The 27,332-nt window shown below is 35.0% G+C and overlaps 1 protein-coding gene across 1 annotated transcript in view; it reads right to left on the bottom strand.

The window, feature by feature from the left end:
• Map2 (microtubule associated protein 2) overlaps positions 1-27,332 on the bottom strand; it is a 274,232-nt gene that overhangs the window by 185,827 nt on the left and 61,073 nt on the right. The window contains exon 2 of the mRNA XM_077799339.1: positions 20,766-20,819. The gene's annotated coding sequence lies outside the window, so the exon portion shown is untranslated. The remainder of the gene's footprint in view (positions 1-20,765; positions 20,820-27,332) is intronic.

Below are 27,332 nucleotides of genomic sequence, written 5' to 3'. Positions count from 1 at the left end.
TTGAGTCTCCTGGGGGAAAAAAAAAGAATCCAAGTAAATTATCAGGATTTTGAAAAGTTAAAAATGAACGTAGGAATGCAACCTGTGTTCTGTTGCTGGTTTTCAACCTTCCCCATCAGAATCACTGGAGGGGCTGGATAAAGCCCCAGCTGCCAGGCTCCATCCACACATTTTTGATTCATTAGGTCTGGCATGAAGTCCAGGAACTCACACTTCTAAGTTCCCAGGTGCAATTGGGTCTGTTGTACAGGGAGCACACTTGGAGAACAGCCATCCAACATCAAGGGAGGATACAGGAAACCAAAGGGGAAACTCATCTGTCACCTCCAAGATGGCATGGACCCACACTGTGTTTCACTAACCATGGAGAAAGATCTAGAACAGCTGGTTCCTCCATCAACCTCACATGTAACTTGACTGTTGTGCAGAAAGCTACTCTGGAATAGGAATTGTGGGAAGTGGAGACAAAGAGAAGACAGGCAGAGTATGTGTGTGAGGGAGAGACCAAAGACCAGCAGGCATCAGGGGGTACACAGAATAGTACTAGATTTATTCCTTAAACAAATATTAATGAGCACCTACCATGTGCCCCCAACTAGGCTAGGTGTTAGGAACTCATCAGTGATCAAAACAGAAACCATTCCTGATCTCATAAACATACTAGGTAGGGGAAACAAACAAAAAAATTCACACAAAAATATGAAATATATCAGATATGTCAGTAATACATAGGAGCTATGGAGGAAAAAACAGGGTAGGGTACAGTAGTGAGGAATTAAATGTTGTTTTTAGTTTGGGGATTGAACTCAGGGGTACTCGGATGAGCCACATCCCCAGCCCTATTTTGTATTTTATTTAGAGACAGAGTCTCATTGAGTTGCTTAGTGCCTTGCCTAAATGTTCTTCTTCTTCTTTTTTTTAAAATATTTTTTTAGTTGTAGATGGACAATTTTTTTCTTTCTTTATTAATTTTATGTGGTGCTGAGGATCGAGCACAGTGCCTCACACATGCAAGGCAAATACTCTGCCACTGAACTACAGCCAAAGTTAAGCATTTTTCCCACCATAAGAATCTATTACTTTTATTCTTTCTTATCCTATGTTTCTTTCAACACGGCCAACTTGGATGCATGAATTTTAATCTGCAAAACTGCAAATTATAAAATTATGATCTGAGGGTACAATAAAAATAATAGGCAAACAATAAAATTCTTGTATTGGGTGCACAATACATCCAGCTTGCTGAATGATGAACCCTTTTGAAACAGTACTTTTTTTTTTTTTTCTTTTTTTACAGGAAGGATGCCTACCAGGTGTCAGACTTCAGACTTGTTTCAAGGAACTGAGACAATTCCAACCTGTAACTTTAGTGATTATTTATCCCAGGATGCCAGGATTTAATACAAAGAACTACAGATAATCAGCATGTGGAATTCATGGAAGCCTTTCTGTACAAACTTTTGACATATTCATATATTCACAGGCCTCCTAGTTGAAGTTGATCTGGGAGAGAAGAGAGAGTGTGTGTTGGCTGTGTGGTCAGTCAGCTTTACAGGCTCTGAACTGCATCTCCTTCTTACATCTGCAGAACAGAGCTAGGCTTAGGAAAGAGACATGCACGTTTTATATCTCAGGTCTGAGATCACAGTTTTCTACCACTCAATGCCCATCGGCAGAATACAGGGGTGGTGTTTGATTTAGACACAGTTCTGACTAGAATGCTGCTTCCTTTTTTTTCACTTTCAAGAAAGCAGAAAATAGCACTTAGGTCAGCTAGTTCTTTTTCAAGAATCTAGTACAGCTGATCTAGTTAGAAGGCAAATCCTAAGGTACTTTTTGGTTATTTATCAATATACAATATAGAAACAAAAGATCAGAGGATCTGCTCTCAGGGAGAAGCCTAGTTCTTTCAAGTTTGCAAATGCTTACATCCTGAACAGTAAATGCCCTTGTATCTTACTAAAGTAAATTCTAGAGTGTTCCAAACACATACCAGACAACAACAAAACAACAAAGCATAACCTGAAATAAACAAACCAACAAAAAATAAAAAGCCTGAGAAAGTTCTCGTTCTGGTACCTTGCTCTGTGTGTTTATATGTGGATACTAATTTTATACTCTTTGGGATTTCCCTCCACTTCCAGATTCTCATGCAGTCAGACACTTTGTGAAACACACTGTTTGCTTTTGTATATTATCACTATTTCATCTCTTAGTTTTCTTCATTTTCATGAGGTCACTTTCTAGACTCCCAGTTTCCTCTTTTTAATCACAGCTGCACCAAGCCAACTGCTATACTCAAACACAGAACTTATGGAAAGAGTCACTGAGCATTCCTAAGAAACTACTAGTTGAAAGCCCTTCAGAATTATCAGATCTTTTTTAAAAAGCCCACGATATGTTGCGTTATGTAAACATATCTCCTCTGTGTTGCTTTTAAGCTTTGGAAACATCCAAATCATGACATGACATGAGAAGCATTCCATATTGACAAAATGAAACATACAAAAATTCCTCTATGGTGATGGGGGTTAAGGGGGGTGACGAACATAATGGGGAAAAATAAATGCAAAAAATAGAATTGGCTGGAAACCAGCAACCACAAGAAAACAAAGATTACAGGAAATGGAACTAATTGGTTACTATAGAAAAGATTTCCGCTCCCCCCACCCCCGACAGACTTTCTAGAGAATGGAAAAAAAGAAAAAAATTGTAGTCACATAGAAATAAGAATTTGGACAAAGTTCTCTATGTAGTCTTGAAGTGTACAGAATTCCATGTGAATATATGTTTTTTGAAAGGACAGTGGAGTTTTTATTTAGTAGAATTTCTCAAGTTTATCTTGGGATTCTTCTGGTATACTAGTAAAGCTTCGGTAGGAAAGGCTGGAACATTTGAGAATGACGCTATGATATCCTTTTCCAGAGGCATCATAATCTTTTTCCCTAACCCTAGACCATTGCAACAGTCAGTCCATTCAGGAATGGACGTTCTTTGGCAGAACCCTGAGCAGATCAACAGCAGTCACTGCCAACAAACAAGCCTTCCATGAATGAATAGTTCTCTGTACACTGGCAAATTCCATAATATATAAGTCATTCTTTTGGATTCTTCTCACATCATGGCTTACTTGTATCCTTGGGTTATTTTATTACAAAATATATTTATTGTTTTCTGACCTTTTCATGCCTTGGTAAAATGAGAGGATGTCATTTTAACCTATGGATATGGAAAATTAATTTCTGAATTCAAAAAGACATCTAGGGTAGGTGCGATGGTGCACACCTGTAATTCTAATGGCTCAGGAGGGTGAGACAAGAGGATCTTGAGTTCATAGCCAGCCTCACCAATTTAACAAGGCTCTAAGCAACTCAGTGAGACCTTGTCTCTAAATATAATACAAAACAGAGTTGAGGGTGTGGTTCATTGGTTAAGTGTCCTGAGTTCAATCCCCAGCACCAAAATAAAAAAAAGAGAGAGGGAGAATGATTTCGATTTAGAAATAATTGTTGGGGGTATAATAAAAATTAAATAATAATAATAATAACAATAATAATAATAATAATTGTCATTCATTTGTTAAGAGTTTTGGAAAGTCAGAATCTGAAAACTTGCCATTATTCTGAGATTCTATGTTTTTTTAAAAAAATAGTAACTAATTCATTTAACTAAAGTCATTTACAAAAAGTTTGACTATCTCTGGGCATATCTGTAGAGATGGCAGATTCAGGGCTATAAAGGATGCTAATCTTTATTTAATTTCCCATGCCATATTTGAAAAATATGGTAAAATATGGGAAAAGCTGGAATATATATTAGAAACCATATGGCTCATCTCCACTTAATTTATATACATAAAACCCCAGATTTTCTCAGGAAATCTCAAGATTGACTTATTCAAGGTCACGTAAGTAAGTAACAGAAGAGTTAAAAGTTGAGCAAAAGTAGAGCCCAGGTCTCTGGCTCCCAAGGAACATTGAAGACTGATAATTTTCATAGGTTAAGAGAGCTCTAATCAGTAGTAAAATAACCTAACAGGCAATGAATTGAAGAAAACTGATGTGGAACTCTTCACACTCTTGTTTTAAACCACTGAAGCATACATATTCTTACATAAATTAGCGAAGGTTTGAGACATCAGATATTCACCACTTCACAGTGGAAGTTGAAGGAAGACAATTGATCAAAGTTTGTCAATTTTTTCTTTTACCCACTTTCCTTCAAGAATATAATAATGAAAGTTCATGAATTTGTCATTTGTGCCAGAGCATTCTGTACATCACCTGCTAGTATATTATATCAAGTATTACCTATGTTCCCTCTTTTATTTCCTTTGATGATTATTACAACAATTTTAATCTCAATTTTTGAGACTGTTAAATATACCAATTGTTATAAAGCTAAGAAGCAGCACTTAAACCCAGGTCTATATATTCCCGCAGTCTATACTTGTATCCAGTGAATTCTATTGCTTAATTCTTGAAAATTCTCCCCTGGAGCATACCTACCTCCTTATCATTCTCTAGTAAAAAGTTGTGTGTGTGTGTGTGTGTGTGTGTGTGTGTGTGTATGTATTAAAATAGATTGAAAAAATGCTTCTACTTGTGGAAAAAGTTCTTATTTCTAAAATTGGACAAAAGCAAAAATTAAATTTAATTCTAAACAGGAAAACATAAGAGTTAATATTTCTAAAATTAGATAGAAATAAAGATCAAAATTAATTCCAAACAGGGATAAATAAGATAACCAGGACTTCCAAAATGAAAGTCTTCAAGTATCATTGAACATCTAAAATGCCTTCTCGAGGTTTCCATGCCAACCTTTCCAGAGTACAGAAATAAGCTGTGAAACAACATGTACACACCCCACTATCTGCAGCTTTTGATGCGTCAAACTGTTTCCTTGTATATTTTCTAATAAGCCCAAATCAATTTTGAATATCACAATTGAGAGAAGTAAGACTGGTACCAGTCATCAGTGAGGCAAGCAATATGAATTTTGTTTTTTTTAAAGTGAAGGAAGACTTAAAAAATAGACCTGATGGGGTCTTTTCATTTCTATTAACATCCTTTTTATGTAGATCCATAGTCATGGCTTTTCAAAATAGAGCTTATGAAAGTTATGCTTAAAATACAAACAACATTAAGCATTTAACATTCAATCTACAGAAGACAAATCTGAAAATCTTAAGCAAGCACTTCGATCCTTGATTCAAACCAAGAGGAAAATAAATGGATAAAGAGCCAAAAGGAGAACAGGTCTATTGATTCCTCTCACATAGTTTGAAGAAATTGCTGTTTATTTCCCAGGCTCCTGAAAGATGAATATTGTAGTTTGATTGACTTCCAAATGTGACAGGAGCCTCCAAAGGAGAGGAAGAGTTTCTGTAGGTCAGAGGGGCAGGCAAGAGGAGCTGGCATCAATGCTGGTCCAGCTTCCAACATGCAGAAGGCCCAGGCAACAGCAGCTCAGAAGGGTGGTTAGGAAGAGAATGCTCAGGAGAGCCAAGGGAAGGACACAGAAAGTCCTGGAACACAACAGCAAGAGGAGGGACGATGATGGTAGGCACCACTACCAAGTCATATCTTATCCACACCATCATGAGTGCTGAGGGTGCTATCAGAAGATACTAATGACAAGGCACACGTGGTCTCTGCTTTCAAGAAACTTAGAATTTAATTAATTAATAATAAGAAGAAGGAAGAATGCTAATTAGGTAATAAGAAAGTAAAATGCTAAGACAGATCGGATCTGGGGTGTGGTGGGAGTGCAAAGTGAGCACAGTTCGCCCTGTACAGCCAAGGCCCCTCGAAGAAACTGATGTCCAAGCATTCACTCTCAATGGGGTGGGGGGTTAGGGGGGATAAAGGGAGAAGAGTTGCCAGTGATGGGGTGATGGGCTAAAGAAATGTTTTCTGGTATTAACTAATTTAAAGTGAATACAAATATTAGAATTCAATTTGGGCCTTACTAAGCTTTTAATTATGAACATATGGTATTTATATTTTAAGTGGTCCATGTCATAGAAGGCTTTAATGAAGAACCATTGTATGTTGAATCCTCTGATTATTGTTTTCATAAGCATCAGAACCCCATGACCATTTAACGTATCAGTATTGCATACTCAAGTATGTCAAACCTAAACAACAAATTTAGGCAGGTCATAACCAGGAAAAGACAACTGCAAATTTATTAGACTCACAGCCACACTTATTTTATCCCTAATAATTGTGGGCTGCAATGAACTGATGTCTTTTTGATTTATAGGTCTGGGTTTCTTGTCCTAAATTGTCATGTGTTTGAATGCAACACTTTCATTACTGAAGCGGGTAGCTTCAGCGGATACTTTTCTAGAAGGAGGAAGATTTAAGATCTTATCGTAGGTAAATAGACAAAAATAAGCTTCAGCGTAGAGCTTTTGAAAAGATACTAATTAATGACTCTGCTAATAACAAGTTCTTTGATTCAGGTCCTAGGACATGGCTTGCAGATACCTTTAACTGCAAGCCCCTTACACAAATTTCAAAACATTTTTTTATTTGTTGATTCCAACTGCCAATCAGTGATCATAGGCATAAAGTACTGGCAGTATCCGTACACTTTCAAAAGTTTTCAAAGATATTTATCACCAGCATTTCTTGAATATCACATAAGAGGTAATATGGTTCTGAACCTGAGTACTATGATTTACCAGCCACTTCATGGGATTCAGGTCTCCCTTGTTCCAACCTGCAAGCCTTCTCACAGATCACCTTTTTTTTTTTTTTTCTACTTCTCTCTTACTCTAATTTTCAGAGCTCAAAAGCCTGCTTTGTGGCAGTTGCCTTTGTTCTCATTCTAGCCATGTTTACAGAGGTGCCTTGACTCAGAAGTGCGAGGCCATGCCTCCCTGATCTGGTTAGCTTCTTGGTGTGTAGGTTCCTCTCTCTTTTTGGTACAATCTCCTGTCACAGTTGAGATCCAGTTTGTGAAATAAAGGAATCCCTTCATTTCTAATGGGGCACTGGTAGACAGAGGACAAAATAAACTGTCTGGTTCTACACCCAGGGTAAGAAGTAGCTCAGCACAGGTTTCGTGGCTTCTTTAAAAGAGAATGAACAAATTCTCCCCATCTGAATTTTATTTATGAAGACAAATTTTTTGAACCAAAAACTTTAAATATATGGTCAGCAGATTTCTGTGTATGTGTGACTTATGATCTTAATTGACATGAAGTCATAAATATACATTGTCATAGATTTATCATTTTACTGAAAATAATATCAGGGGATTTGAGTACTTATGGAAACAATAACAAGAGAGTTAAGCATATAGTGCTTCTTCATTAAAACATTCTATGGAATAGACCATTTAAAGGCTAAAATAACGAGGGGCTGGATATAGCTCAGTGGTAAAGCACTTGCCTAGCATGTGCAAGACCCTGGAATCAATCCCCAGAGTGCTGGGGGTGTGGGGGAGAGACCTACATTAAAATTCTGCCTGGCACAGTACACACATCTACAATTCCAGGACTAAGACTGGGGAAGCTGAGGTAGGAAGTACACAAATTCAAGGCCAGCCTCAGCAATTTAGGTAGGCCCTAAGCAACTTGGTGATGTCCTGTCTCAAAAAAAAAAAAAAAAAAAAAAAAAAAGGACTGAGGATATAAATCAATGATAACACATTCCTGAGTTCAATCCCCAGGGTGAGTAATAATAATGGTAATAATAATAATAATAATAATAACAACAACAACAACAACAACAAAGTATAAAGTAATGATTGCTAAATTCCCATTGCCTCAGGTGATCATGAATGTGCTTCTGATGCTATCTTTGAAAGGTTTGGGCCTGGACTGACAGCTCCAACACAGCAGTCTAAACTGTTCTTTTTCTGAGAGGTTAGAAAGGCAAGATAGCAATTCGTACAGCTTAAGTGACTTTTTTTTTCTATTTTTCTTTTTTTAGGGAAGATTAAAGAGTTTTCAAGAAACAAGAAGGAAATATAAAGACAGACAGATGAAAGGGAGAGAAAAAGGTTACAATCCAAGGAACATCTTTATTCCTGAATATTAAATTGTGTCATTTTCTACTAAAGACAAAGAAGAGGGTACTGAACAGGTGCTGTCACAAAATCGCTTTACAATATCTGTTGATACATTTCTACACTGCTTAAAAATGAAAGTGCATCACTTTGCAAAGAATGCATTTTATTTGGATATATCACATAGAAGTATTGTTAAGCACACGTATGTAGTTGGAAGGCTGTTGCTACCTGAATGAAAATGAGCAAGACTGTTTCTGTCCTGTTCTCTTGCACACTCTTCAACACAATATGGTACCCACCAAAGCACTTGTTTGATGAATGAATAACTCACTCAGTCATTTTACACAGACTGGAAATAAGCTTAGCCTACTTCTGTAGTAAAATAAGAAATTAAAAAATGCTCTAAACCTCACGTTGGAAGCAAGTTGGCAAATGATTGATCTTCAAAAGAAGAAAGACGCCATGCATTTCCTTTAATCTCACTGTCGTTAACAAACATGGGTAGACCAATAATTGGAACTGAAAGGTACTGCCACATACCCCAACATGCAAAGCAGCACAGACAGTTTCGCTCAGAAGTTACTGTGGGAGATGAGAGAGGTTAAAAATGAATGCACTTATACTCCGTGAAGCTTAAAACTGTTAAGTCCTACATAGTATGAAAAGTTTAAGTAGTAGAGAACAAGGGAGATGATATTTGTTAAACATTATAAGGAACACTATTTTGAACAATCAATGGCCTCACGAAAAGGAAAGTAATTTGCTTTTCTAGAGAATGAACTTTAAAAGTTATCTGAAGAATTTTTCCTTACCTACACACTTTTATCATTAGAAATTGGCTCTTCCATTCCAAATTAATAAAACAAAACAAAGTAAAGTAATACCAAAGAACACTTCTATTGGAAAGACTGAGCCCTTGTTAAATTCTTTTCTCTTTTCATGGAGAAGTACAATCTGTGTGGGTGAAGGCTCCTGCTTCATTATTAGTTATTATTAGAATGTTTTCTCCATGTCCCTCTTTAGAATTCTAATTATACTCTTGCACACATATGTATTGTAAATGGTTCCTATAAATTTTTAAAGAGGAATTTTAGGGGGAAAAATTGGAGAAAAGAATGCTATTATTAGAGCATATGGATTTTAGCTGTGTATATGTAGATATATTAAGAAATGAATCACTGGCTGACTTATAGGGAAGCCTGTCTTTAGTAATCTCTTCATCTATTCATCATCAGCAGATGCTCACTCTGGGTGCAACCTGAGTGATTACTCCCAGAAAGCTCATAATTGCAGTAATTAAGGTCACAAGACCTTCAGCAAGTTCCTGCTTTTTTCAAAAAAAAAAAAAAAAAAAAAAAAAGAAAGAAAGAAAGGGCAGATGGCCAAGCATTAGCATTTGAATGAGCACTGGAGATCTAGTAGCTGAGCCTAGTTAAATGCACCAGAAAACTGTGAACTCCATTTTCAAAACACATGGAGGTGCGACTTCCCTTTCAAAGCCCAACCTGAGCAACACCACCACCAATAATTTGCCCAGCTCTGTGAGTTACTATGAGTGTGAAATAATGCTGATTTTATTTAAATCCTTCAATTTGAAGTCTACTTTTTCTTGGTTTTAGAATATACTAATAATACATTAAAGAGAAACAAAAGCATCCATTGACTACTTTTCCTGAGAAACAATTATTGCAACCATTTTGCCTTTTAAGGGCAAATGGCAATTAAAACACAAGAGGTTTCATTCTCTCTGTTGAAAGTAAAGGTAGATAGAGACCTCTCTCCACTTTCCCTCTTCATTGAGAATTTCTTTCTCAGCCATTCTCAAATGTATGTAAGTCTTTAAATAGCTGAATAAGCCTCTACTCAGTCTCACAATTCAGAAATGGTTCCTCCAGGACTTCAGATCCATCATTTGGAAATGCAAATATCCAGAGAGGGGCACTCCTCCATCTCCCAGGTCCCATGAGAAGGTGGGAGCCTAACTAGTGGGCTCCAGGCTCCAAGTTGCAAAACCATTTCCTGTCATAATAAGAGATGTTTGTTTCTCCTTTGACAAAGCCAATTAGCTAACAGATGGTCACCCTGATTACCGGGTAAACCTAGGATAGTGCAGCAAGTTATCCTACTTAAGGACTAGTTACCGTGGTTGCAAGTCCTTGGACTCATTATTGTGGAGCCGTTTTAGATATTTAGCAAAGGATGCAAATGGGAAAATTCTAAATTTTCCATCTGAAATTTTTAATAAAGATATATAATAGTTCAATTTTACAGTTTCATTTTTATAAATGAGCTCATTAATACTGATATCAAAATGAAAGAAATACAGATATCAAGAGAGCTAGCCGGAACACTTACTTCCCATAGCTTGAGATATTGGTGCTATTTTTTTATTTTCTTTTCACAAGACTTAAGACTAAAAGAAAAATTAATGAAGGAGGTTGTTGGAATAGACATTCACATCAGTATCTCTCTATGTAACTTTCCTGGACACAAAGTATGAAAAAAATCTCCTGATGCTCTAGGTGTCTGCTCATAGTTTCAAAACTACACCTAAAGTACTTCAACAAATATTTGTGGAAAGAAAAAGTGGAAGGCAAAACCAAAGGAGAGAGGCAAAGGCAGAATTCAGTCCAAAGTAAGCCTGTTCTGCACTCTGAACAGGTGTCCCAAACCCAGAGTCAGTCCCTTCTCTGGGCCCTGACTTCTAAGAAGACCCCTCAAGAAGTGTCCTTTCTCAAACTCTGGCTTGATATTTTACCCATTTACTTAGGCTTAGCTGAAATTCCTTTTTTAAATGTGATCCTAAATCACAGAGAATTATATCTTCTCCAGATCTCACAACAAACATCTTTATTTAGTATTTGATTGACATGACCTGCATTAATTATTAGTTACATTCTTTGGTTTCCCTACCTTTAATTATAATTTTCTTAAGCTATTGGGGAGAAAAGGAATCATTTTTGAAACTTCTGAAGAATTCACAGAATCTTGTTCTCAAATGAATCACAAGTGGATTCTCAATACTTGATTTATTAATAATCTCTGTATCATTGGAACTATAATTTCCCATGTAGACTTACTTTATATTTGCAAGGGTTTATTTGTGATAGTACAGATAGCAAACCAAGATTTTGAAAGACTATTATTTATAAATTCTTTTTCCCCTGTAAAAACACATGCTCATGAAACTCAGTCTTATGAACATGATTTGTTTACCAAACTCCAGACTAGGCCAAAAATGGGCTATCATCTGTACCATCTTTTTTTTCCCCCCACTTTTTCATTTTTAAAACATCTGGGGGTCACAGCTCAGTGGTAGAGCGCTTGCCTAGCACGCGTGAGGCACTGAGTTCGAACCTCAGCACCACATATAAATAAGTAAAATAAAGGTATTGTGTTCATCTGCAACTAAAAAAATGTTAAAACGACAACAACAACAACAAAAAAAAAACTTCTGTTTAGCTACCAGGGACTCACCTTTTTTCCTTGGACATACTTCTCCCTGTCTCTCTTCTGCCACCCTTCAGCCCTGTGACATGCTGTATTCCATGTAAGGCATGTTAGCTAATGACTTCTACGCCCAACTAAATGGCACACTGCTTGTATAGCTGAGTGGAATATCATTTATGACCATGTCAAGACGATGAAATAAAGAGATAAGTATCAAAAACAAAAATTATGTGGGCTTTCTGAAACAGATAATGAGCTTGTAAAAATATCTCAGAGCAAACCATGACATATTAATGGAGAAGTAATTATCTTCAATCCAAAGAGAAGCCATTCACCTGAGAAAGCTTTCTGAATGCAAAACCAAATCAAATCACATTTCAGACACTCTTTATGTTTTCTACTGGCATTTTTCCATAAAGGTGGTAACAAAATATATTATACTTTAAAAAGTTTTCTACACTTTATTTGGAGTAATTATCTTTTGCATCCCCTTCTACAAAATAAGAAGTGTTATTTTATAAACACAAGTTACTTTTCTTATTTTATAAACACAAAGTTAAAACAACATTTGATATTCAATAAGAAAGTTTACAAACTGCCAGATATAAATAAATCATAAAATTAACAAGTATTTACTTCACTCTTAGACTATTCCAGGTATGATGGAAGAGGCAGGGAGACGTTTAATGGTGGGTAATAAATTAGGGAACTCCTCTGAGGATTCCACAGTCCTAGTACATGAAATATTATTCAAGTAACATAAAGGTTTTCATGGAACAGCATGTATTTTTTATGTTGTACAATACATGTATGAAGAAGAAGAAAAGGTAATTACACTCCATTGAAATGCCTGTAGACTAGGCATAGGCTAGCCTGAATATATAAATACAGCTTTTCCCCAGTCATTAACTACTCTTAGCCTACCTTGGTGTTTCTACATGCCTCAGGCAAACTACTAATAGTAAAATATATACACTTTAATTCCCAAATAGATAAAACAGATAGAAAACCCCTAAGGGTACATTAAGTACAAAGGTTCCCCTCCTTTGATTTTATAGCCAGATGGTTTAAATTAGGTCTCAGAGTCCTTAAGAGACAATGGAAAGTCAAAATGAAATTGGAAGGGATTTGCATTTTTAAAGTTGCCTATCAGGTTAGACTCCTGCTCAAATTCAGTTTTCCATATTTCCAAACTTATCTAAAATTTCCAAATGTGAAAAAAAGTTGAAAATTTAAAAAACATCACAGTTGGAGGAAGGGATTCATGTAATTTTTCCTTTACTAAAGATCTCAGAAATCAGACCTTCAGTTTCTCCTTGAACACAGTTTCTTTAAAAAAAAAAAAAAATCTCCATTTTTGTTTATTCTTCTCTCCAGGGTTGATATTCCTTATATCTGGCTTAAGATCCCTCAAAAAATACCACCACAGATGTTTTTAAGATGTTTATGACTACTTCTAATACCTTCTGTTGTAGCAGAGAATTACTTTTGGCAGGTTGATAAACCTGGCAATGATTTGAAGGAAAGTCTGAGAAAGGATTTCCCATTCTATGGGAGAAATACCTTCAGGCAAAAGAAATCAAGATCCCACTCTTATCATTCTGAAAAACAATAACTTCTACTTTAAGCCTTTTGAATGATACATATCTACATATTATAAACAAGTAATTCACAGTTGGTTAAATGCATTTTTTCTACTTATTTTTATCCCATAAAATATTTCACTATATTTTAAAGAATAGTTACAGTTCACAGAAGGAAATCTATCACAAAAATTGTGCTTGGAGAATAGTAACTAAGTTTCTCTATGCATGAAATGAAGATAATAGTACTTAAAGTTCCAACCATCTATTTGTATTTTAAACATTCAGGTACTGAGAGTTCACTTGCTTTCCCTTTGAATTATTAACTTCATCTGATAGGCATACAACATTCAGTATGACAGAAGAGAAAGAAAGAGAAACATACATACATAGGGGCATGTGTAAAATGTATTCAGTGATTTTTTTCTCTAATTCAGCTCTTCATTCATTAGATTTGAAATGGTGAAAAGAAAAGTAAACAAAGCAAGGATTTAAAGGAACATGTATAAGATCCTGAATAATAGAGAATGAAACCCAATCCACACTGGTTGTTATGATAAATAATTCTTCAACTAACATTTTTATGTTATTAAATAAAAATAATTTAGTTCAGAAAAGACACAAAATTTCACCCTCTACTACAGAAATGACCCAGATAGTGAAACCCTTGTGTTGTTTATTGGCAAAATTACTCAAAAGCAGCATGTCTCTATAGAATTATTGAATCTCTATTCTCAAATGAATAACTAACAAAGCTTATGAAGCCTTATATTGATTTATAGACGCAGAGGGAAAAGTGAGTACATCCCCTTTTAATATTATAAATTTTTATTTTGTGAAAAGTGGAACATAAAGTATTTCTAAATGAGTGGACTTCTTTTTAAAGAAGAAGGAAATACACTCCTTTTGTTTTAAAATTATCCAAACCATCCTAACAAGATAGAAAGCTCAAATTTACATCATAGTATTCTTTAATGACATAAATAGTATGCAGAAAAGATTAGCTGTGCTATTCTTTGGAATGGCATTCTTTCAGACGATTTCAGGGAAAGAATAAAGACAGGCAGTCATCAAATTAAATTAGTATGAAAACATATCCAAAGGTTGTCTTTTGTAGCCATTTGATACTACATTTGGTTAAGGAAAAAAGAATCAGCTAGAATATTCTTTTCTTACATGGAAACAACAACAACAAAAACAAAACTCAGATCCAACACTTGTCCTTTAAGATGCTTCCCACCAGTATTGTTTTCATATCTGTCTGGGTGCCATCAACAATCCTCCTTCCTTGGTATGTCAAAACTGCCAAAATAAAGGAGTAATCCTAGAAACATTTATCCTTGAGGTTCTCCATCAGGTCCCAAGAGTGACAAGTTTGCCTGCCACATCCACCTCAACTCCCTCCCCATCTCCACTCCAAGTCCTCTATGAGCTAATTCCTTAATTGCAATGTTTTTTAACAGGAAAGGATTACTTTTTACAAAAAAGAGAAAATATATATTTATGATGGTTCAGATTTCAGAAAAATGGCACAAGGAAAGCAACGAGGACTAACTAGTATTTCTAGTTTGAAATGTGATTCTGGTAGCTTTGCATTTCTTCTTAGAGTGGCAAACAAATAATTGGACATTCTATAAATCTTTCTAGCATCTCAAAGTCACCTGTGGCATACATCAATACAATAATTATAATTATGGATATGTATCTTCCATAAAAATACTATTATATTATGCTAAATAAGGATAAAACAGAATAACAAAACAATTACCTTTCTCTTACCCCTGTTTTTCTAAAATCCCTAAATTAAACATAACCACGATTGCTGCTTCAAAAGCCCTTTTTGTGACTATTGTTTGAGTCCTTTTTTAAGTTAACTTTTTCTATCACTAAGGAAGAAAATAATGGTGATTAACAATTACTCTAACATACACATAAGTGCATACATGTTGCTTTATATTCAATCTAAAGATATGTAATAAAATTATTTAAGGTCATTATAATTCAATACATAGGCATTTTCTAGGTATCCACTTCTACAAGGCCCTATGAAGGCAGGAGGCATAAAAATAAAGACCTCAACTCTCCATTGAGATCCTGGGAGCTGTAGAGGAAACAGGGCATCTAGCCAGAAATAATCATACCATAAAGAAGTATGAACAAATGCAGTAAGAGATGGATAAAGCAAGTTGGAAGAGAAACACGGCTTCTCCCTGAGCTAGTGTTAGACCATTCACTAAGAAGCTGTTAAAAACTTTGTCCTGACTCTGAACAGCTCAAAGCACTGAAGGGTACTAGCAAGACATTAAGAGCATCCTCTCTTTCCACTCCCAGTTTCATCAGAACATTAGAAATTTCTACACTTCTCTCTCTCTCTTTTTTTTTTTTTAATTAGAATTCTGCTTACTTGGGCAATATGTTGCTAAGTTTGTTAATAATGTTCATACTATGAAATATAATATCCAACAGAACATAGGGAAATTACTTTCTAATTAGTTTAAAATCTGTTATTTTCAGGTATGTCTTTGGAAGTTTGATAACAATATTTCGAGAACCTCATTAATGTTATTTCCTTTCTTAAGACAAACCCCAGAATTTATTACTCATATAAAATTAAGGAAAAGAAAAAGCCTTCAGTGGAGATTTTAAAAGTAGATTGAGGGGCTAGGGATGTAGCACAGTGGCAGAGAACTTGCCTGATACATGTGAGGCCCTGAGTTCAATCCCCGGGGCTGCACAACAAAATTTTTTTTTAAAGTGAAGAAAGGATTGAAAACTTCCATTTTTAAGATCCACAGTATTACATTTTCTCACTTAATTTTCAAATTAAGTATAAATTAATGTTCTTGTTTTATACATAATAAAATCAGAGGGCATTGCCAGCAGCTCAGTTGAGAAGCCCTGTCAGAGGTCAAGACAGGAACACACACTGGAACTACCAGAGGCCAGATCCAGGCAGAAAAGAAGCATGAGATCCAGAATGTTTTGGAACATGGAATCCAACTCAAGCCTTTGATTAACAATTTTAGGTAGTTATTATTGATTTGATCATAGGAAATCATGGTTGTTTAATTTAGGGATTTTAGAAAAACAGGGGCAAGAGAAAGGTAATTGTTTTGTTATTCTGTTTTATCCTTATTTAGCATAATATAATAGTATTTTTATGGAAGATACATATCCATATTATAATTATTGTATTGATGTATGCCACAGGTGACTTTGAGATGCTAGAAAGATTTATAGAATGTCCACTTATTTGTTTGCCACTCTAAGAAGATATGCAAAGCTACCAAGGATTCAAAGCACCAAGAAACCATAAATTCATCTAATTTCAAACATATGTGCTTCAACCAAGACCACCAGGAGCACTGTAATATAGTAAAAAGCAATTGAAAAGACAGTGAAGTCTTCTTAGTGTCAAAAATCCCATGGAAAGAAATACAGTCCTCAGCACTCGGTGTCTACCCCAAGGTTAGTATGGCTCTTTCAGGGTGGGGTAGTGTGGGGCTGGAGGTTGTGTCTTAATAGAATATATATACTACCTCCTAATTACATTAGGAAAGAATAAAGGAAAAATGATCATTTGTCGGATGAAGAAGAATCACAGATAAGGCAGCAATAATATTTTCTTTTTAACTTTTCGTTTTTCGAAGTTAAAAGACACTAGGCATCAATTTAGAAAAATATTCTAAATATTTTTAAAACATTGCAGTCAAAATTCATAAAATCTAAGCATCAGGCAAGACTTATGGCTCATCATTTCCTTCAGATTTGTGCAATATCTCAGTGCTTATCACAACATCCAAACACTTGCAAAAAAGCTGTTGTACCTTAAATCACTTGCTGAGCAACATTTCAGCTATAAGTAAACTTGAGGACTCTGTTAAAGCTGCCACCCTTATTCCGTTCCTCGGGCTCTCAACCTCTTTCTCAAGAAAACCAGATTTAATGTAATTAGCACCAACTTCTGTTTTTCTAACAGTGAAAATCATTCTGTTTCTGATTCTTGCTTCAATAGTGTAAGATTTAACAGTCTTCCCAGGCTGAGAGTGAGAGAGTCAGTGGAATTAACATTACCTAGTAATTCTATCTAAAAAGGAAAATATGTTGCTTAGACCGATATTTTTCATGACCCATGACTATTCCTTCATAAGTATCTGTTTCCTATTTCATATTAAATTATAAAAAATTGAGAAATCATTATTTGCCTACCAAATAGAGAGAAAATTTAAAGTCCTAATTCTAACATGGCACTGGAATTGTGAAACTCTCACTTCATATGTTACCAGGCAAGGGCACACTGATGCAACAACTCCAGGAAACACACACAATGTATCTGTTTGTCACTTCGAATATATTAGTTTCCTTAGATTATATAATTCTAATTGATACTACATGCAATGTTGGTAGCAAACATAAACAAATTAGTAGAAGTTCTATTTATAATAGGAAGATGCTAGAAAGAGTCTAGATTGTTTAATAATAGGTAAATGGTGAAGTAAATTACACAATATCAATAGGATAAAACAGTCTGCAACCACTAAAAATCACCTTTCAATGAACTGGAAGTTACAGGATGCAAAGTCTGATTTCGAACAACAAAGCATGACAAAAACTGGAAGGTTTTACACCAAAGTTCTGGTGACAGTGTTAATGATAAAGAAAAGTAAATAAATCAGAAAAATAAGTGCACATTTTTTTAAAAAGCAAAAACTATCATCTAAAATGTTATTAAGAATCAGTGGCAGACTGGGGTTGTGGCTCAGTGGAAGAGCGCTTGCCTCATGCATGTGAAGTACTAGGTTTGATCCTCAGCACCACATATAAATAAGCAAACAAAATAAATATACTGTGTCCATTTATAATAATAATAAAAAAAAGAATCAGTGGCAAGTGACAGGGGTGGTGGTGCATGCCTGTAATCACAGAGGTTTGGGGGCTGAGGCAGGAGGACTACAAGTTCAAAGTCAGCCTCAGTAAAAGCAAGGTGCTAAGCAACTCAGTGAGACCCTGTCTCTAAATAAAATACAAAATAGGGTTGAGGATGTGGCTTAGTGGATGAGTGCCCCTGAGTTCAATTCCTAGTACTAAAAAAAAAAGAAAAAGAAAAAAGAAAAAAGAAAAATGTTAGCAGCAAGTTTACCTTCTTAGTTTCTAGTTTCTGTCATGCTTTGTTTTTTGAAATGAGACTTTGCATCCTGTAACTTCCAGTTCATTGAAAGGTGATTTTTAATGGTTGCATCGGCATGATTCCAACATGTTATATTTACATTACCTTATGGATATTCTGTGATTTTCTTCACAATTTACCTATTATTAAATAATCAAGACTCTTTCTAGCATCTTCCTTTTATAAATAACACTTCTACTAATTTGTTTATGTTTGCTACCAACATTGCATGCAGTATCAATTTGTAGAAGTAGACTCTGATTCCTTTTTATAATATTTTTAAAAGATTGATTTTTTTTCTAGTCCAGAATCAGTAATATTGCATTTCATAGATTTTAAGATACAACCCAGTATAAGACACACATCATTTACCACCAAAAAAGAAAGTAAAAGTTGCCAACCAAACTATAGAATCATCCAATTTTACTTTAATGTAAAATATACACATCTCAGAATTCATAAAGTACTGCAATGGCCTTTTAGATGTCCTATTTCTAGCAATAATAGTCATTTTGCCCAGCTAATATTATTACAAAAAACCATTTTTTTCTATGAGGGAAACTCTTTTTTCTTAAACCAAAAAAACTAGCTCTAGTTGAGGTAGTGGCATTTTCAAAAGATATAATGTGTTTTGAAAATCTATCCATTTGATGAGTTGATATATTTTTAAAAGGCTTGCTAAATATAGTGGTTTTTACAAAATACGATTTAAATAATTGATTATCAAATATTCTAACCATCTTTTTTTCTTAGTTGGAAAGACCTGATAATAAATGTTTAAATATGCTTCCATTTCTTTGTGTATATTATGTATATAATTAGCATATTTATTTGAGAATATGTAAATTATTCTGACCTTTCACATTTTGACCAGTCACACTCCATGTTCATATTCCCACAAAAGAAACTGAACAGGTTAAGGCAGATTTTGTGCAACAGTGCTTTTTAATTTACAAAATCTTTTTTCTTTTCTTTTTTTCTTTTTGAAAAGTGGCCAGAGCAGAGTGAGATTTCTAATCACTATGTTGACTACATCAATGGGAAAACAAAAATCAGAAAAGGAAGCATTTCCTTCTAATTCAAGAAGAAAAGGGAAGAGTTGACTTCTTATCAAAGTAAAAATTGACAATTCGAATTTAATCCTCTGCATTGAAAATATTCCTGATTCAAATATGTATGGTTTTCAAAAACCTCATCTACTTCTAATTTCTGTTTGGCAAGTGAATGGGATAGGGGCTCATGGGGAAAAAAGGGTAGAAAAAGTCTAAGAGGTCTTAAAAGCAATTGCAAGTTTAAATGTACACAAGTTGACATAGAATACCCTAAGGAGAGAATAACAAAGGAAGCTGGGCTAAGCATTTTTAATAAATTCAACTCAAAACCATATCAACACTTAAAACAATACAACAGACTTTAAATCATACCGTGTAGAAATTTTACTTTTTTAAAATTAAGCTGCCAATTATCCATCAGCATGATTCCAACATGTTATATTTACATAATTCCATACAGATTCAAAGATAGAAAAACACAGTTTGTATATAAAAGAGAAATAATGGTAGTCTTTTTTATCTGAGTTTGTTTGTGGGTAGGGGGGGGGGGCATGCACAGAAACAAACACTTAAAATGTATTGCCAGAATTGTGGCTAGAAAAAGTACGTGTTTCCTTTGTGCCTGCTCTATGTTAGCACTGCAGTTTGAAGAGTTAAATACGGACTTTAAGGGGAAAATTCCTGATTAGTAAGCATAAATGAAAAACCAGTGTTACCCTTTATGTTAATCATTAATGAAAATCCTACACAAAAAAGTTTAGCAATGCCTGACATTTTACTCTCTTTCTGAGCAACAAAGTCCTCATTTCTTTCAGGGTTTAGCTTTTAATTTTATTTTAAAATCCGAATAAATGTTCTAGAGAACAGAATAGAAGAGATAAATGAAATCCCAATCCTATTGATAGGAGAGCCTGCCAAGGCTCTGTTATTACTCTAAACTCAGTTAAGCTGGTTTTGAGTCTTCCATAAAAGCCAATTAATGAGTAAACAGAACAAAAGCCATGACATCTTAATAGTCTGCTAATTAATTGAAATTTGTGATTCGTAAGTGCATTTCAACTCCACTTTTCTTAGGTAGTGCATTCTCTGTGGGTCCTAAATTGTGGAATGAAAAGTATTTCTCTGTAAATTCAGAGTGGATGGTGTTTTAAATTGTTAGCCAACCTTCCAAAAAAAGCATTCTTTTGGTATTCCAGTTAATAAAATAAATGATTAAATTGGATCTTTTTATATAATCAAAACTCTGCTATTACAGTGAAAGAAGTCTAATCTTCAATAACCTAAGAAATTGTACTAACTGAAAACAAACACTGATCAGGAAGGACCATGCTTGCTCCAGAGCCAAGTCTGAAGTGTATCCAATTTCTACTCAATTTCAACTTTTCACCACACTTTAGAAGAATATTTTCAATCTAGCAATCTAAAGACCCAAGATGCTTTTACTGTATTTTACAGTTTATTCATGATCAATATAAATATAGCACTGACCTTAATACTAGCCAGCGGTCAGAAGATAGGTTGATGATATCAGAACAATAAAATCTGAAAGGAAAAGAGAAAACACCAACTAAATTAGATCAGTAGAACAATTCAGCCTTTTCTACCTAAGGAGTAAGGTAAAGTCAGGGGAGCTAGTGACCTATTCCTCATTTTGTAAAATGCACTGGTTGAAACACATCCATTTATAACATACTGGGTTTATATAATAATAACACTTTAAACTTGACATTATTTTCTAGATGTCATTTAAAAAAACATATTAAATGCCAAAATTTGGTTCTGTTTTTATATTTAGCAGTTTCTATATATTCAAAGAATTCTTATGATTATATTATTTTTCTTCTCTTTCTTAAAACCACCACTCCCAGTATCGGGGACTGAATCCAGTCATGATCTACCACCGAGTTACATATTCAGCCCTTCTAACGTTTCATTTTGAGATAAAGACTAGCTTAGTTGCCAAGACTGACCTTGAACTTGAGATCCTCCTGCCCCAACCTCTGGAGTTTTTGGAATGGCAGGTGTGTTTCACCATACCTGATGCTTATGTTTGTATTCTAAAGCTCTCAAGCAAAAATAATTGCTAATACATTCTGTTCCTAATGTGTTATCATTTCTCTTAAAAGATGTTTAATTAAATATATAAAACTGATACATTTGGATCTTCCCATACACTGAATATTCTGTCCCCTCCCGCCAATTCATATGTTGAAATCCTAATTCCTAAAGTATTGGAGGCAGAACCTTTCAGAAGTGATTAGTACCTTAGAAGAGGGAAATTCAGAATTATAGAAGTTTGTGATTGGTGTCTTTCACCCTTCCCCTGCATGAAGATAGCAAAACAACAGGCATCTATAAGAAAGCAAGCCCTCATCAGACACTGAATTGATGACCTTGGGCTTACCAGCCTCCAGAACTGTGAGAAATAAATTTATGTTGTTTATCAGCCACTCCGTCTTTGGTATGTTTTTTATAACAGCCCAAACAGATTAAGACAGATCCTTAATGTGATTTAATGCCCGTAGGGAGTTTGTGGATTTTAAGCTCAAGATGATCAATCAGTCTAAGGGTAGCAAAGGTCAAACAAGACAATTCCATTGGCAATTTATCAATCTTCCCTTTGGTCTCTTCTCCCAACCTTGCCATTAAGATCTGCTGAGGAGTCAATATGTAGGATAGCACATCATACAAGAAAAGTAACCAAGAGGGTAAAACCCAGACAAAAACAAACCAAAATGTCTGTACCAAAAGCCAGCCTGCCTTTTGGACAGATAACAACGAAATCTCAGAACAACAGAGTGATTCTTGACTTGCTTCACAAAGCATCTCTAGCAGGTCTCCTACTAAAAGCAAGCTAGGTTCTAGAAGGATGTTTGTCATTATTAGAAGTTAGTACGTTCTTCTACATCAGAAATCTTGCATTGTTAGACTCTTAGGACAAGTCCAAAAACTAAATTAACCTAAAACAGTAATTATCTAAGGAAAAGGATAATATGAAATAACATAGAAAACACCAGTAAGCAATGATAAAAATGCAATTGAATACAAAATAGTTAATTTTTCATCCTATAGGCAAGTGCTTAAGAAAACTAAAATTTTTCATACAAGAATGAAATGATAGATTAATCCATCCATACAAACTTTTTAAAAACAGCATCTAGAGGCATTATGGGGTCTTTGAATATTAATACTTTTGGTACATCTACCTCCATTTCAAACACTTGGCATTATTTTACTTTAACTCAAATGTAATTCTTTTGCTATAAAGCCAGCAGTTCCCCAACTGTGTCATGGTGCCCCACAGTATGACAGTAAATTCACAGGCACTGCTGAAATATTTTCAGTATGTTTGATTCCGCACTCAAAATAAAGCCAATAAAACAACAAAATCCATTTGGTCCTACACAAAATACTAACTTGAAATCCTTTGCAATTTGCATATTAGATCATGCTATTTTTCTTTCAATGACATCACAGCCCTGCAAAGTTGGATTTTGATGATGTTTGAATATAAATGCCAATGCTGCATGAAGACCAACATGGAATAATAAGGATGACAGTGTATAAGGTGACTACAAGCTTTTAGGACTTGGCAGTATCCAACAGGCATATAGTCCCTGTAGTAAGTAATTGTGGGTTTCTAAGAATAAAATAAAGGCAGCTCTGCTTCCAATTCTTATGTATATATTTTTTTAAAAGGGCCATTAAGTTATTAGGACATAAATACCCATTAATGTTAGTTTACTAGATCTGTGAGGTACACATTTTAACTCAGAGTTCCATGAAAATAATGACCAGGGTGCTAAGGATGCCATGAAACCAAGAAAATTTGAAGCACTATTCGTGAATAGTCTTTTTTAAAAGACTACTTTTAAATTCCCTCCAAAAATTTAAAGAAAAAGCAGGAGAGATTAAAAGTAAAAAGTGCAATAGAAGAGAGAGAAGGAAAAGAGTTCAAAAAATATCTTTCTAAAAGTAAGAGGAAAAAATACTAGGAGGGTGGGAAGGACAGTGATTTATCACTCTGAGTGTCTGGGTATAAGTGTGTCTGTGTGTATGTGTGGCTGGCTGGAAGAGTGTCTGTGTCTGTGTGTGTATGTGTCTGGGTGTGCACATGGCTCGCTGTATATGTGGTTGGGTGTGTGCGTGGCTGGCTGTGTGTGTGACTTGGTGTGTGTGTGACTTGGTGTGTGTGTCTGGGTGTATGTACGGCTGGGTATGTGCATGGCTGGCTGAATATGTGGCTGGGTGTGTACATGGCTGGCTGTAAGTGTGGCTGGGTGTGCATATGAACTATTGTGTATCAAGAGGTGGCTAAAATAATGCACATGAAGTCAGGCTTGTGTGTCATAGTTCCCAACTTCAGAAAAATTCCTCAAGTATCATTTTATTTTTCATGATAATGATGAACAAGAAGTGTGCACATTGTACATGTGTGTTTAATCATGTGGATTATCTGTTGTCACCCTTTAAGAAAAAGTAGGTATTGGAACAGAGATGTTGGTTCAAATCCAAATATTCACTAGAAAAAAAAAAGAGTGACAGCTTGCACAGCAATGTGAACGCTACAGAATTACTGTACATATAAAAGGATTGAAGCAGTACATTTTATTGTATGTATAATTTAACACAATAAAAAAAGGATCCTAATACCCTAGGATCTTGCATGGTATCTAGTGCATAAATCTGCTCAGTAGTCATTTAATACACTCTGAAGGATGAATCCCAGGGTGATACCAGCACATAACTCAAATTCTTAGGAAAGAAAGAGGCTCATTCACTGGTTTCCTGGAGCCAGGGAGAGCCTGGACATGTATGTCATTATCGTATGACATAGCTACTGTGCCAAAGAGAGAACTATTAAATTGATTAGATTTTCTCTCTTCTACATGCACTCTCAAATATAATTTTTATCATGAAAAATAAAACGAAACTTGAGGAATTTTTCTGAAGTTGGGAACTGTGACACACAAGACTGATTTCTTTATGTATTCCATATGACTGGGGAGACATTCCAACCTGCCCCCTGGCACTGTCCGCTCCATACCACCACCACTGCTAGCTCTAGCTTCAAAATATCTTCCTTGTTTTCCTTTCAAAACAGCATGAGTCAGTAACAAACTTCATTTAAAATACTAATATTTTTCGAGCTACTGGTTCTGTATTTGAACCAGTAGGTTTGATAATATTCAGAACACAAAAGAAAATCAATAAATATTGTCAAATAAATGAAGGTGCTGGATGTTGTGCTTTGCGAATTCTTTGCCAGATTTAAAGAAAGAGTTGAAAATTCCTCTTTTGGTTAAAACAAGAAAAAAATTTCTACCCTTACACTAAAAGAATAATCTCTTCAATAAATGGTTTTGGGAAAACTGGATATCCAGAAAAAAAAATTGAACATTTATTTTATACCATACACAAAAATCAACTCAAAATGGATGGTTAAACTAAAGATCTGAATCATAAAACTTCCAGGGGGAAAAGACTCAGCAAGCAGGCTTTTTGATATTGGCCTTGGCATTGGGTGTTTTTTTTTTTTTTTTTGATATAATTCCAAAAGCTCAAACAACAAAACCAAAAATAAACTAGTGGGACTACATCAAATTGCCCTTCAAAGGCAACAATTAACAAAATGAAAAGGCAACCCACAGAATGGGAGAAAACATTTGCAAACCACATATCCAATAAATGGTTAGTATACAAAATGTATAAGGAACTCGTACAACTCAATAGTAATAAGCAAAAACAATCTGATCAAAAATGAGCAGAGGACCTGAAAAGATATTTTTCCCAAGAAGATTTAATAGCAGGCCAAACAGGTATGTAAAAGGATGTTCAGCATCACTCCTTAGAGAAACGCAAATCAAATCCACAATGAGGTGTCACCTTAGAGATGTCAGGATAAGCATCATTAAAATGATAGAAAGGAACACTAGCCACTGGGTGGATGTAAATTGGTTTGGGTTTTAAGGAAAATAATATGAAGATACCTCATAAAATTAGGACAGAACTAACATATGATGCAGAAATCACTCTTGTAAGATTATACACAAAGGGAATGAATGTCAGTACCTTAAAGAGATATCTGCACTCACATGCTGATTGTAGCACTATTCACAATAAGTAAGATATGGAAACAACCAAACTGTCCATCAAAACGTGAATGCAAAAAGAATGAAAAGAATGCTTCACACACACACACACACACACACACACACACACACACACACTGAAATATTATTCAGCCTTAAAAAAATAGGAGATACTGACATTTGTGACAACACAGGTAAATCTGGAAGGCATTATGCTAGGTGAAACCATCCAGACACAGGAAAAAAATATATAAAGAAATACTTCATGATCTCATTTACATGTAGAATTTTTTTAAAAATCAGAAAAAGCTGAACACATAGAAGCAGATAGAAGCATGGTGGGGAAGTTTGAGGAGTAGGCAGATGTTGGTAAGGGAGTACAAAGTCTCAATCATAAGGTACCAATAAGCCTCGGGGTCTATTATACAGCATGATGGCTATGGTAAATAATTCAATAAAGTGTACTAGAAGTTTGCTAAGAGAGTAGATTTCAAGTGCTTTCATCCAAAATAAATAAGTAAATAAATAAATGATAAGGTAACTATATGGGCAGTTGGGCCTGTTAATTTGCTTCACTATAATAATCATTTTACTATGTGTTTATATGTATATATATGTAATGTATATCATGCTGTATACCTTAAATACATACAATTTTTTATTTCAAAACGACTAATGGAAAAGAAGTTGTATTGGAGAAGAGTTGTGCACTTTTGACCTAGTGAACTTGAGCTGTCCTGTGGCTTTTATTCTTTTTTTTTTTTTTTTATCTTAAGGGGAGCACTTCCATTTGCAGTGCCAGGAGCAGCTGCTTTCTAAATAACTCCCTGCAACTTTTTAAAATCCAATCTAGTTATTGAGCAAATAATCAGAGAATAGTAAAGATTTATGTTGCCCTAAGGATCCATCCTCACTGTGAACATCTGCCATTTCAAACACACAGGTCAAGACTTTTTGTGTAGTATTTTGCTAAACAATGACCTAAGCATAACTCAAATGTAATTCTTTTCAAAAAGATTCAGCATTTGCTTCCAGGCAGCTTAATGCATCAGCATACTAAAAGCACCATTTCTCTCTCCTTGTCTCTTTCTCTCTGCCCACCAAATAGGGGAATCATCAGAAAACAGTCCTGAGAGTCAATCCCTACAATTTTTTCTCTTTGCCCAATGAAAAATGATTTCATGTTCATACACTGTAGATCATCAGATTGTGATGATCAATAACATGATCAAATATATATCAAACTTATGCTTATTTATACCTGGAAATGAAGAAACATTTGAAACAGCTGATATATTTTAACTATTGGATTATCAAGGTCAACTGTCAATTGAAAGCCACTTTTCACACTTCTTCCTATACTTCTCCCTTGTTAAAGTTTCTATTTAGAGAAACTGTTACTGCTTAGGTAACAGAAAAGTTACTGAGTTAGTTTGCAGAAACAGTTGTTGGGAATATTGCAGCTATCAGACTTTAAAAATCAATTCATTTAAAAAAGTAAATGGAAGCGTTTCTTATTACTCTTGTATTTTTAAGATACAGAGTAGGTGTAAAACAACAAAAAAATATGATTTAGTGTTTTGAGGATCCAATGTTCTTTCCCATTAAGGAGTTTGTTTATAATCTATTTGAGTAGGGGTAGTTGTGAAAAAGCCAAACACAAAACAAAAAACAACAACCATGATGCAAACTGAAATACAATTATCGTCATAAAGAAATACCAACAAGACTATGGGAAATCAATGAAGGAGGGGAATGAAATCCTGTTCATTCACAGAGGAAGTTGCAGTTGAGTTAGTTGTGAAAGAAGACAAAAGATGTTGATGGGTGGAGGTGGAGTGGGAAGGAGACCAGCTCAGGCAATGAACACAGCAGAAAGAAAGTAACAGAGCGGAGCCCAGGGGCATGTCTGGAAAAACACTTCCAGTTCTGCCTGGCTGGAATGTAACACCCACGAAAAGCA

Source organism: Urocitellus parryii, chromosome 1 (genome assembly GCF_045843805.1).
Source record: "Urocitellus parryii isolate mUroPar1 chromosome 1, mUroPar1.hap1, whole genome shotgun sequence".
Classification (NCBI taxonomy): domain Eukaryota; kingdom Metazoa; phylum Chordata; class Mammalia; order Rodentia; family Sciuridae; genus Urocitellus; species Urocitellus parryii.
The sequence above is the reverse complement of the archived record's forward strand: the minus strand, read 5'-3'. Positions and strand labels throughout refer to the sequence as shown.